Here is a 6,894-nt window from a genome sequence, read left to right on the forward strand (position 1 = left end):
TAGGCCTCCACCAAATCAGCATGAGTTAGTGGGAGCGACAGGGACCAGCAGAGATGCCAGGAGAAGTTCTCTGCTGTGCCTCTCTCAACAAGGTGAAGATCAGCAGAGGCGAAGACCAACAAAGCACTGCAAAGCTAGCTATGTGAGCAAGAGCTCAGTCATTGTCCCTTGAGTCCTATCTATACTTTCTCTGAACATCATGTGTGCTCCCATGGGTCTTGCCTCAGCAAAATACCACATGAGTCTGTGTCACCTGACATATCCGAAAACTTCCACTTCAAGAAAGCATCAAGCGGGCTGGAGAGATGGCTCAGTGGTTAAGAGCACTGACTGCTCTTCCTAGAGGTCCTGAGTTCAAATCCCAGCAACCACATGGTGGCTCACAACCATCTGTAATGGGATCTGAAGCCCTCTTCTGGTGTGTCTTCTGAAGACAGCTACAGTGTACTTATATAGAATAAATAAATACATCTTTAAAAAAAAAAGCATGGAGCAATTTGATTTTCAAATGTGTCTTAATCAAAGGTCATTATTTCTTGGCAGTCAAATACATTGGTGTTTTAAACGTTATTATTGAAGTTGACATGTATTTTGTGAACATTTACGAAAATGTCAAATTTTCATCCTGCAAAGATTCTTCTTTTATCATTTGAGGCATAAAGGTTCATTTTATTTTCCCTCTGCGTGAGTGTGCAAGCTCGAGGTACAATGTGCAGAAAGAAGTGCGTGGAGATAAGAGGGCAGCCTTATGTGTTGTTCCTTAGGAGTCATCCACCTTGTGCTTTGAGGCAGAATTTCTCACTAGGACCCAGGACTTGCCAATTTGGCGAGAGTGGCTAGCCAGCAAGCTCTAAAGATCTACTTGTCTCAGCCTTCCCAGACCAAACACTAGGATTATAGCCATGTTCCGCCACGCCTGGCTGATTATTGGTACCAAGGAGCCAATGCAGGTTATCATGCTTACACAGCAAGAACTCTGCCACCCCAGCCTTCTTCTCTTCAGCCCTCAAAGTTTATTTTCTCATGTCCCAGATGGAGACTCATGAAAAGCTGGCAGACTGTCTGGGCCGTGGGTACTGTCCTTTGTATGGAATGTCGCCCATTCCGGCTGCACAGTGAATTGTTACCCACGTTTCAGTTCTTGGAGCCCAGCGAAGAACAGATCTTTGGAGTCACTTGCTATATGTTTCTTCTTCTTCTTCTTCTTCTTCTTCTTCTTCTTCTTCTTCTTCTTCTTCTTCTTCTTCTTCTTCTTCTTCTTCTTCTTCTCTCTTTTTCTTTTTTTTTCTTTTTTTTCTTTTTTTTCTTTTTCTTTTCTTTTCTTTTTTTTTTTGGAGCTGGGGACCAAACCCAGGGCCTTGTGCTTGCTAGGCAAACGCTCTACCACTGAGCTAAATCCCCAACCCCACACTTGCTATATGTTAAATGTCGCCAACGTATAGTTTTGTTTTTTAAACAGCGTAACACAGATGGGCTCTCTGCAATGTTCAGCTCCCTCTTGTGCTCTAAATCAGTTTTAGAGAGCGATAGGTGGATTGATTGAATTGCTATTTTCTTTCTCAAGTCAGGGGAGTCCACTGGTATTTCTCTTTAAATTGAAGTTGACTTGTGAGAGTGGGACCATTCCACTTGGATGGAATCAGACTTGGGGAGTTTGGGCTTGGTTCGGTAAAGCAGAACTAATTTGTATTTTAGTCCCCAAACACTTAGGCTTCTGGTGATGCAACATTCTCCAGAGAGATTTAAGAAAACAGATGGTTGGTGGCAAAGGGTGGAGATAGCTAAGATTTCTTCTTGATTTGTGTAAATCTTGAACCTAGATTACCTCAGTCCTGCCCTTGTCTTATAGAGATGTGTGTGCTAACCAAGAGACTACATAGCTAACTCATTTGGCAAAGCCAAGCTACTCAAGTGTGAAGACCACCGTGCACCGTAATACACACCTTAAATCCTAGCACTTGCGAGGGAGAGGCAGGAGGAGTGAATGCCGGGATGTCCAGGAACACACAGGGAGACTCTGTCTCAAAAAATAAGAAACAAAACAAAACCAAACAAACAAAAGATATTGGAGGACCTGAGTTCAGACCCCCTGAAGCTTCATTAAGAAAAATAAACACAGGGCACAGTGTTACACATCTGCGACTAGCTGAGAGGGGACACGGAAGAGATCTTGGAAGTTTGAGGGCCAGCTAGCAATGATCCAGGCCAATGAGAGATAAAATATTTTTCTGAGGGGTCCCTACATCCCTTTTTGCTCCTAAATACCTATTGGGGGTTTCTACCTCACTTTTGCCTGTATAGTTCTTGAGTAGACAATGCAGAGACACTACAATTTATTAGTAAGCTGTAGGCCCTATGCTGGGTTTGTCCTGAGCTATTCTAATCCTTTCATCTGTGAAAACCCACACTAATGTCAGTCACTTGCCAATCTGATGTCTCCTGGGCTGCTTCTGCTCCATCAGCCTGTCCTCAGGGTGAACTTCCCTTGATCATGTGCTCCTAGTCTACCCCATCTAATGTCGCCTGCCCCACCCCCCACCCCTCTGTTATGGTTTGCAGATGCTTGGCACAGAGAGTGGCACTATTAGAAGGTGTGGCCCTGTTGAAGTGGGTGTGGCCTTATTGGAGTGGGTGTGTCACTGTGGGCGTAGGCTTCATATTAGCTGCCTGGAAGTCAGTCTTCCACTAGCAGCCTTCAGATGAAGATGTAGAACTCTCAGCTCTTCCTGCAACATGCCTGCCTGGGTGCAGCCATGCTTCCTGCCTTGATGATAATGGACTGAACTTCTGAACCTGTAAGCCAGCCCCAGTTAAATACTGTCCTTTATAAGACTTGCCTTGGTCATGGTGTCTGTTCACAGCAGTTAAACCCAAACTCTCAATCTCTCTCTCTCTCTCTCTCTCTCTCTCTCTCTCTCTCTCTCTCTCTCTCTCTCTCTCCTCTCTTCTCTGTCCTCCCCTCCCCTCTCCTCTCTTCCCTGTAACTTCTCTCAAGACCCCCACTCAATTCTAAGCTCTGACTTTCTATCCTCTCTACCCAGCCATTTACTGACCAGTCAAGAATTAACAGAATGCGTTCTTTACAGCACGTTGGTTACATGACATACAAGATGAACCCCGACAGAGAGATCCTGTCTCAAACCAAAATGGTAGAAGGTGGCTTAGACCAACTCTAAAGCTGTTCTCTACCTCCACATGTAGACCATGCACATGTGCATTTAAGCTCACATGTATCTGCACATGCAGAGAGAGAGAGAGAACTCAGCTGGGGCCGTGGTCTCGTTTGAGGTTCTCTTCCAGTTTCCTGTGACTGTGGGTGATATTTAGTTCCTTAAATATTAACAAGCCTGAGGGTCTGTTTCTTGCTGGGAGTTGACCTCGTATGACCCTCTACAGATGGCGATTTGCAGCACAGAAGCTTGCTGCACTGGAGAGTTTTTCTAGCAAGATGGATGCTACGGTTTTGTGCAGTATGAAACATGCATGAACTCACATGTATCCCATCACCTTTGCCACGTTCTGTCTGTTAGAAGCAGGTCACAGGGAGGACATTGCCCGGGAATAGTAAAGGAGCTTGGGGTCATAGATCTGTTCTGGCCAGATGGATCGTGATTCCTCTCTAGTTTTGGCTGTGAACATCTTGCACAGGGGACAACTGAATGTAAAATCTTCTCCAGTGAGTATAGCGGGATGGTGTGAGACTCTGGGTGTGATGGTGTGACCCTATGTCTCAATGTCTTCTTACATGAGGTGACATTACACATCCTTGTTGAAGTCATTGTGAATTGAGTCTTCTCTACACTCAAAGCAAAACATTCTCCATTACATGAGGATAACAAAACCCCAAATTACAAGGATCCCAAGGTAGATGCCCTCGGATGCAGAGGCGCCTGTGTGCTAAATCCGAGGACTCATTGTTTCCTCCCATCTGGAGAACCAGAATTTTCATGAAGAAGACTGTCAGCACGACTAAGTGTGAACTAGGGAGACGTGCACCAAAGGTAAAGGCAACAGAGGTATGAAAGGTCATTAGAGGTTAAGTATGTGATGTCTACTAAAGGAGGCCATGGGGTGTGTGTGTGTGTGTTTGTGTGTGTGTGTGTGTGACTGTGAGTGTGTGTATGAGTGTGTATGTCTGTGAGTATGTGAGTGTGTGTGAATGTATGAGTCTGTGAGTGTGTATGAGTGTGTGTGTGAGTGAGTGTATTTGTGTGTGTGTGTATGTGTGAGTATGTGACTGTGTATGAGTGTGTGAGTGTGTGAGTGAATGTATTTGTGTGTGAGTGAGTGTATATGTGAGTGTGAATGTGTGTGTATGTGTGTGTGAGTGTGTGAGTGTGTGAGTTTGTGAGTGTGTATGAGTGTGTGTGAGAATGTGTGTGTGAGTGTATGAGTTTGTGAGTGTGTATGAGTGTGTGAGTGACTGTATATGTGAGTGTGTATGAGTGTGTAAATGTGTGAGTGAGTGTATTTGTGTGTGAGTGAGTGTGTATGTGAGTGTGAATGTGTGTGTATGTGAGTGTGAGCATATGAGTTTGTGAGTGTGTATATGAGTGTGTGTGAGTGTTGAATGTGAGTGTATGCGTGTGTGAGTGTGTGAGTATATGTGAGTATGTGTAAGTGTGTTTGTGAGTGTGTGTGAGTGTATGAATTTGTGAGTGTGTGTTTGAGTAGGTGAGTGTATGTGAATGTATGTGCGACCCTCCTCCTCCATCAAAGCTCCACCTCATAAAGGTTCCACAACTTCCCAGACAGAGCCAACATCTGGGAACCAAGTGTCCAAACACAAGAGCCTACGTGGCCATTTCACATTGAAATCATGACAACCCTAAGTGAAGTCTCATGCCTCCCGCAGTCACTGAGCAGATCCTCAGTCATCTATCTGGAGCATAGTTAGGAGATGTGTTTGTTATGACACTGACTGGCCCAGCCCTACCCTCCCTTCTCTGAGCCCAAGCCTCAGAGTATAGTCTGTGATCACCTTCCAAAGAATTCTCCCACACACAGGTCCCTCATTCAGCATGGCGGTCAGGAGTCAACGTAATCAAGAAGCTAAGTCATACGTGGCAAATCAGTAAACAATACCTCCTTGACAAAACAGAAAACAAAAACACAAACCAAACATGCAGACAGACAAAAAAACCGGTTTTCACCACACAAGGCATGATTCCATGATGCAACGGGGCTAGCTGGAGAGAGAGCATCGTAGGTGGAGAATGGAGAAACGCAGAAGAATCCATTCAGCTTGTTACTGAGCAGAGTACATTATCCCCGTAAAGCTTCAGACTGGGGTATCACACAGAAACCTCTGCCTGGCTAATGTAGAGACCCAGCCTCTAATAGCACCCAATACAGACTCCTCCTACAGGCTGGAGTGGCCTCCTTGTTGATAATCTCCCCTCAAAAATAAATAAATGAAAACCACCCGGGGAAGCCCCCGTTAATGTTACAGGTTCTCTGGGGGCGGCTCGTTGGCGCTGAGAAGGCAGTGCAGGTGTGTTGTCCCCAGCTCTTCCAGAGTCCCCTTGGGGAGGAATTTATGAGCTACTACATTCCCACTCCCTTCCTTGGCATTTATTGGTTTTTTGATGAATGTTAGAGCAATTTTTCTGTCAACAGCTTCTCATTAGGGGCCCGGCGATGTTCGGGCTGACCATTATTTTGCTCAATATCACGCCTGGTCACTGCGAGGAGAAGAGGTCCCACTTAGAAGCCATCCATCTTCGCAGCAGCAAAGGCTCCAATAATCCACTTCCCACCCCCGCCGCGCCGACAGCTGCCCTGGGGCACGCACAGGGAATTGAGACAAACAGCCAGACTGCCGCGAGTTGCACGTCCTCCTGCACCGTGCCTCTCTTCTTTAAGGCTAATTTCAGCTTTGATTCTGTTTCTTTTTAAAATAAATTACGGGGAACTTGGTGGTGAAATAATTCCTCGTGAGGGATGGCGTGACATTATAGGAGGTGGGAAGCCCGCTTTGGGGAAGCCTAGAGAACTATCAGGTACTGGGAGAGAGTACCCGGTGTCCTTAACGAGCTTCAGCCCTCAACTGCACCGCCTTACACTTACTGTGGCATGGAGAGCATTCGGAGGCCTTCCTGGTACTTCTGCCATCCTGAAGCATCAATATCTACTTTAACGTGCCTCCCCCACCACCCTGCCGGCAGGCACACGGCTCTAATCTGGAGCAGCACATCTCAAAAAATGTTTTCCGAGAACAATTCCAATGCATAGAAAAACTGAGAGAGATTGTAAAAACCAAACCAAAACAAAATGACACAGACTAGTTACCACACTTTAACAATGATCAAATTTATGGCTGCTTTCCCTCCCCCTTCCACCTACCCCTCCCACACCCAAGACTTCCGTAAAGAAAACCCAGTCCACATTTTTTTTTTTTTTTTTTTTTTTTTTTTGTTTTTTGGTTCTTTTTTTTCGGAGCTGGGGACTGAACCCAGGGCCTTCCTAGGCAAGCGCTCTACCACTGAGCTAAATCCCCAACCCCACCCAGTCCACATTTTAACTCTTTATTAGTGGGTACTATGTGTCTGACCTCTCCTCAAGCACAGCTTAACACCAGGCGCCTCTCTGAGAACACAACCTCCTCAAAGGAGCAAAGGATCTCGGCCTCTCCAGGGAACCAGCCAGGGTGCCAAGAGATGAGCTTCCTCGGTAGAGCACTTGACAGAGTAACAGAAAGTCTTGTGGGAAGAACTCCGGGTGGTCGGGGTAATTGCAATTTTAGTGTAGCATTTTTCACGGCCCCAAAGTCTAGGAGGTGCTACAAGCATATAGGGACCAAAAGCCAGGATGACAAGATGTCTCATAAAGCACGAGACCAAAGAGGTAGCTAGCACACTACACAGGGCTCATTCAGACAGGCGCAATGACCTG

The sequence above is a fragment of the Rattus norvegicus genome, chromosome 17 (genome assembly GCF_021556685.1).
Source record: "Rattus norvegicus strain SHRSP/BbbUtx chromosome 17, alternate assembly SHRSP_T2T, whole genome shotgun sequence".
Classification (NCBI taxonomy): Eukaryota; Metazoa; Chordata; class Mammalia; order Rodentia; family Muridae; genus Rattus; species Rattus norvegicus.